General features: G+C 40.6%; 1 long non-coding RNA gene and 1 other non-coding gene across 2 annotated transcripts; one reads left to right on the top strand and one right to left on the bottom strand.

Annotated features, from left to right (window-relative positions):
• The first annotated feature begins 528 nt into the window (after positions 1 to 528).
• Positions 529 to 718, top strand: LOC139385325 (U2 spliceosomal RNA). Its single transcript, XR_011628946.1, has one exon. It is a non-coding gene; the product is annotated as a U2 spliceosomal RNA (small nuclear RNA).
• Positions 719 to 7,413: 6,695 nt separating this feature from the next.
• LOC139384813 (uncharacterized) lies at positions 7,414 to 8,177 on the bottom strand. The gene is made up of 3 exons (XR_011628881.1): positions 8,119 to 8,177; positions 7,689 to 7,803; positions 7,414 to 7,532 (listed from the first exon to the last, which is right to left on the bottom strand). It is a non-coding gene; the product is annotated as an uncharacterized lncRNA (long non-coding RNA).
• Between the last annotated feature and the right edge of the window lie 4,133 nt (positions 8,178 to 12,310).

Below are 12,310 nucleotides of genomic sequence, written 5' to 3'. Positions count from 1 at the left end.
ATAGCAGAACTCTGTTCAAATAGTATAACAAATCTACCAAGCACTTAATGAGCTTGTGTGTTGCAGTAGAACCAACAGAACTGTACCAAAAGTGAAAACCCTACCGATCTGTCTTTTTGAAAAGCCAAATTTTCACCTCGCATAGACAGCTGTGTTGTAAAATGACACACAGCAACATTCTAAATGAGGGAAAGGGGATATCTAGTCAGTTGTACAACTGAATGCCTTCAACTGAAATGTGTCTTCCTCATTTAACCCAACCCCTCTGAATCAGAGAGATAACAGGATCCCTGTTTGTATTTGAAATCAAATGCATTCCAAGTTATTTTGGGATCTGTCATGTAGAACTAGAAAGTAAAGTTGTCTAACTCGATGTCATGATCACCTCTGATCAGGAGCTAGAAGTGAGTCAGATCTGGTTTATGTGCCAATATGTTTTGGAATGTGTATGGTTGTGTATTTACCCCCATCTGGCTCCTCTGGCCATATATATATTTAGTTTGACAGTCAAGATACTTTTCAACTTTTTTGGCTTCTCTGCCTTTTGGCTAAGATCAAGTGTAGTATCTCTTAAAAATCTGTTCCTGACAGTTTAATATCTGCTACGTCCCTTATCTGGGGACCATATATGAAATTGTATTTTGGAACGGGGAGATGGAATAGGGGCTTGCACGCATCAACCTAGTAATGCAGGCTCTCCAGGAAGGGTGCACCTCTCTGGCTGCAGGTAGCCTAGTGGTTAGAGAGGTGAGCCAACAACAAGAAGGTTGCCAGTTTGAATCCCGAGTCGTGAGGAAAGTGAACCCCCCCCCCCCCCCACACACACACACACACAACTGCTCCAGGTTAGACAGGTTAGACCTGTCCAACCTGTATATGTATGCGTGTCTTTCGAAGGGGTTGGGTTAAAATGGTCAAATTTCAACTGCAGGGTAGGGTTGCATGTATATTGCTTTTCCCGTCGGTAATAGTGCGTAATATAATAATAATAATAATAATAATAATAATAATAATAAAATCCAATATGAAGATTTTCCTGTACTCGTTCGATCAAACGTCTCTCAACGCTTGACATTTTTTATACAAATCAGTGGGAAATATCCTTTCAGGAAGTTTTGTTTGTGTCTCTTTGGTGTAGGCCAACGTTTGTATCATGTGCGTTTCTGTTCAAATGCGTCTGACCGGAGCGGGAGAGTAAAGCGTAATCATAATCCAGACGCTGAGACGTCGTCCTGCGTCCCATTGTGACATACAGTGCCTTGCGAAAGTATTCGGCCCCCTTGAACTTTGCGACCTTTTGCCACATTTCATGCTTCAAACATAAAGATATAAAACTGTATTTTTTTGTGAAGAATCAACAACAAGTGGGACACAATCATGAAGTGGAACGACATTTATTGGATATTTCAAACTTTTTTAACAAATCAAAAACTGAAAAATTGGGCGTGCAAAATTATTCAGCCCCTTTACTTTCAGTGCAGCAAACACTCTCCAGAAGTTCAGTGAGGATCTCTGAATGATCCAATGTTGACCTAAATGACTAATGATGATAAATACAATCCACCTGTGTGTAATCAAGTCTCCGTATAAATGCACCTGCACTGTGATAGTCTCAGAGGTCCGTTAAAAGCGCAGAGAGCATCATGAAGAACAAGGAACACACCAGGCGGGTCCGAGATACTGTTGTGAAGAAGTTTAAAGCCGGATTTGGATACAAAAAGATTTCCCAAGCTTTAAACATCCCAAGGAGCACTGTGCAAGCGATAATATTGAAATGGAAGGAGTATCAGACCACTGCAAATCTACCAAGACCTGGCCGTCCCTCTAAACTTTCAGCTCATACAAGGAGAAGACTGATCAGAGATGCAGCCAAGAGGCCCATGATCACTCTGGATGAACTGCAGAGATCTACAGCTGAGGTGGGAGACTCTGTCCATAGGACAACAATCCTTATATTGCACAAATCTGGCCTTTATGGAAGAGTGGCAAGAAGAAAGCCATTTCTTAAAGATATCCATAAAAAGTGTCGTTTAAAGTTTGCCACAAGCCACCTGGGAGACACACCAAACATGTGGAAGAAGGTGCTCTGGTCAGATTAAACCAAAATTTAACTTTTTGGCAACAATGCAAAACGTTATGTTTGGCGTAAAAGCAACACAGCTGAACACACCATCCCCACTGTCAAACATGGTGGTGGCAGCATCATGGTTTGGGCCTGCTTTTCTTCAGCAGGGACAGGGAAGATGGTTAAAATTGATGGGAAGATGGATGGAGCCAAATACAGGACCATTCTGGAAGAGAACCTGATGGAGTCTGCAAAAGACCTGAGACTGGGACGGAGATTTGTCTTCCAACAAGACAATGATCCAAAACATAAAGCAACATCTACAATGGAATGGGAAAAATAAACATATCCAGGTGTTAGAATGGCCAAGTCAAAGTCCAGACCTGAATCCAATCGAGAATCTGTGGAAAGAACTGAAAACTGCTGTTCACAAATGCTCTCCATCCAACCTCACTGAGCTCGAGCTGTTTTGCAAGGAGAAATGGGAAAAAATGTCAGTCTCTCGATGTGCAAAACTGATAGAGACATACCCCAAGCGACTTACAGCTGTAATCGCAGCAAAAGGTGGCGCTACAAAGTATTAACTTAAGGGGGCTGAATAATTTTGCACGCCCAATTTTTCAGTTTTTGATTTGTTAAAAAAGTTTGAAATATCCAATAAATGTCCCACTTGTTGTTGATTCTTCACAAAAAATACAGTTTTATATCTTTATGTTTGAAGCCTGAAATGTGGCAAAAGGTCGCAAAGTTCAAGGGGGCCGAATACTTTCGCAAGGCACTGTAGCTACGCAATTCTGAGACTCATCTCCCAGTATGCGTCCTCTATTAATTTAAATGTTTAGACAGTTATAGAAATTGCTTGAATTCGATCCCAATGCTCCAATATTTTAGAACACTGCTGTGCGTACATGTTTGATACTCTGATAGACCCTTAAGTGCTGAAGCAGGGTCAGTGCAGCAGCATGGTATTAAATGTTGAGACTATACATTAGCGGTTGGATGTCAAATTGTAAACATTAGGCCTAGCTAGATAGATCAAAAGTTAGCTCGCTAGTTAACTATGTATTAATTAATAATAATTTATTACATTTCTTTAACACTTTCCATAGAATTTCAAAGTGCTTAAAGAGCAACAAAACAAACAAGCAAAGGTCAAGTCTTTCAAAGCTGCATCCTCCAAAGATGGAGGGTCAGTTCATGGCTTGAGCGACGGGAGCGAGACAGAGGATGGTAGATAACGATAAGGGAGTCTGCTGTCTGCTGAAGATCTTGTAGATGGCAAGTCTGGGAACCAGCCTGAGTCGTATAGCCACTGGACTTCTCCTCTTCCACTCTGTAGCACCCACTTGGGTGATGCCTCAGCAGCTCTGCGCGCCAGACATCTCACCACACTAAGTTCAGAATAGTAGCCAGTCGTCCACTCTACGAGCCCTCTGCCTTAGCTCTGCTGGATTCCACTGTCTCATTCCTCTCACACTTCAGCCACCAACTAAAATGATGTTCTCAAAAGAAACAAAAAAGATTGTACTGTGTCCAGATGCATTTTTCTAACAAAAACACTAGTCAGCTAGCTAGCCAGCCTAAGTGTTAACCTGTCAGTTAATTTGCAAATCCGTGGCTCAAACCCCCAGATATATGCAAAAAAAAACAATGTTATCAAAAATGAATAATTCAAAACAACTATGTACAAATTTACGGGAGCTCTGTTCTTAGGCCGCTACTGGGAGACGACATGGCAACTATAGAACATGTCCTAAACACCTTTCCAGCGCTGCAGGTGCACTACGTTTGTAGAAGTGTCATTTTGGTGTCATTTGTGCAAGTTTTGGACCACATGAAAGCTGCTGAGATTGCATTCTTTCCTACAATAATTCAGAGAACGTTAGCAATATAGAACGCCTGGAAATGTATAAATTAATGTCAATATATCTCCCCTGAAACCTGAATGCATACGCTACTCTAAGATATTAATCCCATTACCTTGCTTCAATTTTACCTTGCTTCAATTTTAACTGTGGGAATTAGGCCTTTTTAAAAATGTTTTTTGTAATTGTTTCAACATTTTATATTAATACTTTAGCACACCAGATTCTACTGCTCAATAGGACTTTGAAAAGCAGAATTGGGTGTTTGAGCAGGGCTGTAACAAAAGCCTGTACCCATTAGATGGAATGTTAGCCACATGTTTTCTACAGTACATTGACTTTTTTCACCATATTGCATATCTAATACTACAAGTATTATATCAAAGTCAATGTTAGTTTTGTAGTAGTGCTATCAAGTAATTTCCTGTCGTGAGAAATCATTACATAACATGGGTTTACTTGTATGGCAGTTTGCGTTCATTAATATGTTAGTACTAGAACCAGGAAATAATCTAGTACTAGAACGTTTTTTTTTTTCCTGTCTCTCCAGGTCTACTTGTGGAACATCTTGCTGGGCTGGTACCTTTAGGGGGGCTGGTGGTGGTGGTGGTGGTATGCATCAGGATATGTAAAAACAAAAAGTTGAAGGAAGAACCTCCCTTGGCCGAGCTCCAAGTTCTAAATCAAAACACATCAATGGCCACAGCAGAACAATGAAAATGATATCTCGTTAGACAATCTGGACCCTCTCTTTCTAAAACTATCCTCCGCCATTGTTGCAACCCCTATTACCAGCCTGTTCAACCTCTCTTTTGTATCGTCCAAGATCCCTAAAGATTAGAAAGCTGCCGCGGTCATCCCCCTCTTCAAAGGGGGTGACACCCTAGACCCAAACTGTTACAGACCTATATCCATCCTGCCCTTCCTATCTAAAGTCTTCGAAAGCCAAGTTAATAAACAGATCACTGACCATTTCGAATCCCACTGAAACTTCTCCGCTGTGCAATCTGGCTTCCGAGCCAGTCAATGGTGCACTTCAGCCACGCTCAAGGTACTAAACAATATCATAACCGTCATCGTTTAAAGACCGTACTGTGCAGCCGTCTTCATCGACCTGGCCAAGGCTTTCGACTCTGTCAATCGCCGTATTCTTATCGGCAGACTCAATAGCCTTGGTTTTTCTAATGACTGCCTCGCCTGGTTCACCGACTACTTTGCAGACGGAGTTCAGTGTGTCAAATCGGGGGGCATGTTGTCCGGACCTCTGGCATTCTCTATGGGGGTACCACAGGGTTCAATTCTCTGGCCGACTCTTTTCCCTGTATATATCAATGATGTCGATCTTGCTGCAGGCGATTCCTTGATCCACCTCTACGCAGGCGACACCATTCTGTATACTTCTGGCCTTTCCTTGGACACTGTGCTAACTAACCTCCAAACGAGCTTCAATGCCATACAACACTCCTTCCTGCTCTTAAACACTAGTAAAACCAAATGCATGCTTTTCAATCGTTCGCTGCCCGCACCCGCCCGCACGACTAGCATCACCACCCTGGACGGTTCCGACCTAGAATATGTGGACAACTATAAATACCTAGGTGTCTGGCTAGACTGTAAACTCTCCTTCCAGACTCATATTAAACATCTCCAATCCAAAATCAAACCTAGAATCGGCTTTCTATTTCGCAACAAAGCCTCCTTCACTCACGCCGCCAAACTTACCCTAGTAAAACTGACTATCCTACCGATCCTCGACTTCGGCGATGTCATCTACAAATTTAGCTTCCAACACTACTCAGCAAACTGGATGCAGTCTATCACAGTGCCATCCGTTTTGTTACCAAATCACCTTATACCACCCACCACTGTGACCTGTATGCTCTAGTCGGCTGGCCCTCGCTACATATTCGTCGCCAGACCCACTGGCTCCAGGTCATCTATAAGTCTATGCTAGGTAAAGCTCCGCCTTATCTCAGTTCACTGGTCACGATAACAACACCCACCCGTCACGATAACAACACCCACCCGTAGCACACATTCCAGCAGGTATATCTCACTGATCATCCCCAAAGCCAACACCTCATTTGGCCGCCTTTCCTTCCAGGTCTCTGCTGACAGTGACTGGAACGAATTGCAAAAATCGCTGAAGTTGGAGACTTATTTCACTTTAAACATCAGCTATCTGAGCAGCTAACCGATCACTGCAGCTGTACTTAGTCCATCTGTAAATAGCCCACCCAATCTACCTACCTCATCCCATACTGTTTTTATTGTATTTACTTTTCTGCTCTTTTGCACACCAGTATCTCTACTTGCACATCATCATCTGCTCATTTATCACTTGTGTTAATCTACTAAATTGTAATTATTTGCTCCTATGGCCTATTTATTGCCTACCACCTCATGCCTTTTGCACACACTGTATATACTTTTTTCTACTGTGTCATTGACTTGTTTATTGTTTACTCCATGTGTAACTCTGTTGTCTGTGTCACACTGCTTTGCTTTATCTTGGCCAGGTCGCAGTTGCAAATGAGAACTTGTTCTCAACTAGCCTACCTGGTTAAATAAAGGTGAAATTAAAAATATTGCCCTGTCTGTGGGCTTGCCATGAACATGTCAGGGGCATGTTGATTGCTGCTTTGCGCCGGTGGAATCTTTTTGAAAGTGCCTTCTAAATGCAATGTCCCATTCACTTCTATTGGGCGTCAGCTAGTGGTGGCTTAAGTTATGTGACGTTTTGAAGTGGCTGTTTAAAGGGAACTGAACCATGCATTACTGTATACAACACTGACCTGTTTCAGGACAGTGTTTTAAGCTGTGTTTTGTATAACCTCCCAAATGAGTTTTTAAACAACTAGACAATCCTCACCTTTCTCAGTATCTCAAGGTCAGTAGCCTACTTTGTAGAAAGTGAGTTAAGAGGTGTTCAACTATGAAACTGTTTCAAATGTGTATGGATGTATGATAACTGATAGCAATAATATTTAGATGATTTAATATATTTGAGGGCGCCAAAGGAAATACTGTGCAATGTTTTACTATTACTGTCTCAACTCTGCACCACAATGTGTTTTTAAATCCTATTCTGTATTTTCAACCAGTTGTGGAGTGACTTTTATACATTTTACATCTAACCTTTGAATAAAATGTTGCTATTTTCTGATTTGGTTGAAGTGTGTTGTATACATAGCAGGTTGTTCAGCTTGCTGGTAAAGCCACGGCTGTTTTGAAAATTGGTCCTTGGATGGAATGGTAAATGTGACACATGGTTTTAAGATGTCTAAGAAATGTATTGAATAAAACAATATTATTTATCTCTTAACGCCCTGACATTTTGCTCATGCAATCAACACGAGTCAGACACACAAGGTGTGCAACAAATGTGTGAACATCTGTAGTCCCCATCGACCACCTACTTAGATGTAAGGCGTGACAGAAGTTTGGCCCAGTGGATCACGGGACACCAGAAATGTTATTTTTGTCATCTTTCAATTTTATTATGTTTGGTCCTCTACCCTAATTTATGTGCTTTTCTGGATATTGGTCCACTAGATGGCAGGCTTCAACCAAGTTGTTCCAGAATCCACATTTGTCAGGATCTATAACAGAAGACATGTATTTTTTTTATCCATCATAAATGTGAAAATAAAGAACAGCTGGATGACAGTGTGAGGTGCACCATGTAAATACTAAGACATTTCAGAAAGCTGATTATGTGAACGTTTTAGAATTATTGGGTGTAAATGATTTCTTACCAGGTCGTCAACAGGCAGACACCGAGAACGGACCCCAGCACAAAGAACATGGGGGCTATGATCAAGGTGATAAACCATGACAACTTCATTCCAACAACAGTAGTAGAGAGCTGATCTGAAATGACAGAATGTTCATAACAGTTCAACTGTTATTTACAGCTTTCTTTGTGTGTGAATATAAAGATTTAATCACATTTAACACAATCTTAAACGTACTGTATTAAAAACGTAGAAATATATCTAGTGCATATAGCAGCTTGTGACATAAATATATTACATTTGTTTCATCCAACTGTTATGGTATATATTTATAATTGAAATCCATATCCTGAATTGACTTGAGATTAAACTTTATTGAACCAGGTGTATATTTTTTAGAATGCTCCCAATGCAAAACCACAGTTATGCAGTCATAATGCAGTTTACTCACCACCACTGATAAGGGAGAGCTTGGTCCCACTTCCGATCTCAAATATGTTAGCCCTCTGCTCAACACAGTAGTACAGACCCACGTCACTCTCTGAGATGTTCAGTATGCTCAGATTGCTTCGGAACAGGCCTGTGTAATACACTGCCTCGAAAACCACATGATCTCGTCCTCCAGGGTAATGTCACAGCCGATGTGTCCCCTGGTTTCACTAGAATCTCATTTTGACCTGCTCCCAAAGCCTCAGAGCATGGACATTTAAAGGTTTTAACCCTTATTAATTAACAGAATACTGAAACTTAATCAAATATAAACAATGTATCTCCCAAGTGGATAAAATGCATTTCTACTCACAACATAGAATTGTTAGAGCTGTTCTCTTTTTCATTGTTTCCTGTCAGTTCCTGAAAGAACTGTGCATAGGATGTGAAGGCATCAACACATTTCTTTTTTTCTGTGGGTAACAAGTCCACCTACCACCGGTACAGGAAACAGGGCCACCAAGAGCCCATCAAGCCATGGTTTGAACTGTATCAGAATGTTTAAAAAAAAACTGCTCTCATGTTTTCAAGATTCCTCCATTTAACGTTTTGTATTTGCTCATAGAACAGCCAATAGCACAGTTCTATTGAATAGATACTGGAAATGAACAGCTCCATGCAGTGCAGAGGTCATGGAACAAATACATTTCTGTTAACAAACACTGTGGAATAAAACACAATGTTCTTCATCAAATTCATGAGATTTTTGCAAGTACACTGTGACAGTGAAAGTTGAACATTTACATTTTAGTCAAAACATGCGAAGGATCAGTAAATCTAGTCGCTGTTCTGAGAAATACATTCTTAATGTGCTTTTCTGACTGATATGTCTGGGGGTAAACATTTTAGGAAATGGTTATTGTGCTCCACCACACCCCCAACACTTTAATTTCATGTTTTCAGTTTTCTGTGAGGACTGGGAGGCTGTTCCTGTTACAATGCATGATGAGGACTGTGATGATTCTCATCATCAAAAGTGAGTATTGTCTATGAAAATCAAATAATGAATATATGAGACAAATAGTTTGACAATTTAGAATAAAAGCACTTTATGTATTTAGTTCCACCATTTTGAAAAATCTGTAACACTTTACATTACAGTGCCCTTATTACTGTGTAATTATACCTGTACGTGCAGATGAACAAGTATTGTAATTACTCATTGTTACATTGTACTTACACTAACTTACAGCAGTAACCTACCCTAGGTACAATGTAATGATTGTAATGAGTAATTGCAATACTTAAATTGTACTTACAGGACTAATTACACAGTAATAAGAGCACTGTAATGTAAAGTGTTATCAAAAAATCACACCGTAAATATTTGTTAACAAAGACCTACATACACTACAGAGAGGAAGCTAGCCTAACATGGGGGAATACGATGGAAAACTCTGCTCTCTCTCTCGCTCTCTATACAGTGCATTCGGAAAGTATTCAGACCCCTTTACCTTTTCAAAAGTTTGTTACGTTACAGGCTTATTCTAAAATGGATAACAAAATAAACAATCCTCAGCAATCTACACACAATGCCACATAATAACAAAGCGAAAAACAGGTTTTTAGAAATGTTTGCAAACGTATTACAAATCAATAACAGAAATACCTTATTTACATAAGTATTCAGACCCTTTGCTATGAGACTCGAAATTGAGCTCATGTGCATCCTGTTTCCATTGATCATCCTTGAGATGTTTCTACAACTTGATTGGAGTCCACCTGGGGTAAATTCAATTGATTGGACATGATTTGGAAAGGAACACACCTGTCTATATAAGGTCCCACGGTTGACAGTGTATGTCAGAGCAAAAACCAAGCCATGAGGTTGAAGGAATTGTCCGTAGAGCTCCGAGACGGGATTGTGTCGAGGCACAGCTCTGGGGAAGGGTACCAAAAACATCTGCAGCATTGAAGGTCCCCAAGAACACAGTGGCCTCCATCATTCAAAAATGGAAGAAGTTTGGAACCACCCAAGACTCTTCCTAGAGTTGTCCCCCCGGCCAAAAAGAGCAATCGGGGGAGATGGGCCTTGGTCAGGGAGGTGACCAAGAAAGGGAAAGATCTAGTCAATTGTACAACTGAATGCATTCCTCTGAAATGTGTCTTCTGCATTCAACCCAACCCCTCTGAATCAGAGAGGTACAGAGGTCTGCCTTAATCGACATCCATGTATTCAGTACCTGGGAACAGTGGGTTAACTGCCTTGCCCAGGGGCAGAACGACAGATTTTTTGCCTTGTGTCATGTGGCCTTTTCTGGGTATAGATTGTGGCATCCCCCTCTATCCCTCTCTCTCCTACACCCAGGTTCTGTTATCTCAGGTCGTAAATTCCTGGCGGAGACTCTCCCCTGTGGTCCGTGGACACTTAAGGGACGGGTATGATGAGTGTGTTTCATTTGGTGACCTCAGAGAGGACAGGAAACACATAACTATATCTCTGAATATGTACATTTCTCAATTATGGGGTTTGCATCTAATTATTGTATAAAATGAATGAGTAAAGATTAAACTATTTGTGAAATGATGTAATATGATGTTAAATCTGTAATGTGAAAGAATTGTATTCCCTAAAGTTTAACTAGCATTGGCTACACGGCAGGAAATAGTTAGACTCTGAGACTATCGATCCCGACAGAATAAGAGCAAATCTTAGATACTAATTACTAGTCTGCAGCTAGAAATGATGTCAACCTGGGATGCGAAGCCCGACAACTGCCGAAACATCTATCCTAGGAGAACAGTTCTGAATGGTACTCTGAAGTATCCATTCTAACCACAAAATACTTTTCCAGGGAAGCAGTGAGACGCTCGGATGAACTCTCCAACAGGCAGACGGACGACACACTGAGCGTAAATATACAGTATATCACAAAAGTGAGTACACCCCTCACATTTTTGTAAATATTTGAGTATATCTTTTCATGTGACAACACTGAAGAAATTACACTTTGCTACAATATAAAGTAGTGATTGTACAGCTTGTATAACAGTGTAAATTTGCTGTCCCTTCAAAATAACTCAACACACAGACATTAATGTCTAAACTGCTGGCAACAAAAGTGAGTGAGCAAATTTACACTGTTATACAAGCTGTACACTCACTACTTTACATTGTAGCAAAGTGTCATTTCTTCAGTGTTGTCACATGAAAAGATATACTCAAATATTTACAAAAATGTGAGGGGTGTACTCACTTTTGTGATACACTGTATATTGATTCCAGTTATTCCCGAATGAGTGAGCGTTCATGTGCAAAGGATTAGCATTTAAATTAATATAATGATCAACTGTGTAGTGAATCCTTTTTGTCTTTCCCTCCCTTTTTGTCTTTCCCTTCCTGTTCTCAGTCCACACCAACTTCCCTTTGTCCACCAAGCCGTCATATCGGCTTAGCCCACTAGGGAACCTTCCCTATCATTTCCTTGTAAGGTAACCATATCTACTGTGTTGTTTGTTTATGCATTTCTGTGATTATTTAGTTAGTAGATAAATGATTAAGCCAATTGGTGTATGGATGATTCATAGTAAAGGCTGGGTTCGTGCAGATAAACTCAAATGGTTGGCTATCTTTTTGTGGTTATGTTAACGTTATAAATTCCCCTTTTATCTGCAAAAACCTGCCAGGAGCCTGCACTGGGTTTTTAGCTGCATTGGCTAGAAAGGAGAGCAGATGTACAGTCGTGGCCAAAAGTTTTGAGAATGACACATATTAATTTTCACAAAGTTTGCTGCTTCAGTGTCTTTAGATATTTTTGTCAGATGTTACTATGGAATACTGAAGTATAATTACAAGCATTTCATAAGTGTCAAAGGCTTTTATTGACAATTACATGAAGTTGATGCAAAGAGGCAATATTTGCAGTGTTGATCTTTTTCAAGACCTCTACAATCCGCCCTGGCATGCTGTCAATTAACTTCTGGGCCACATCCTGACTGATGGCAGCCCATTCTTGCATAATCAATGCTTGGAGTTTGTCAGAATTTGTGGGTTTTTGTTTGTCCACCTGCCTCTTGAGGATTGACCACAAGTTCTCAATTGGATTAAGGTCTGGGGAGTTTCCTGGCCATGGACCCAAAATATCGATGTTTTGATCCCCAAGCCACTTTTGACCAATGGCAAGGTGCTCCATCATGCTGGAAAAGGCATTGTT

Source organism: Oncorhynchus clarkii, chromosome 26, assembly GCF_045791955.1.
Source record: "Oncorhynchus clarkii lewisi isolate Uvic-CL-2024 chromosome 26, UVic_Ocla_1.0, whole genome shotgun sequence".
Classification (NCBI taxonomy): domain Eukaryota; kingdom Metazoa; phylum Chordata; class Actinopteri; order Salmoniformes; family Salmonidae; genus Oncorhynchus; species Oncorhynchus clarkii.
The sequence above is the reverse complement of the archived record's forward strand: the minus strand, read 5'-3'. Positions and strand labels throughout refer to the sequence as shown.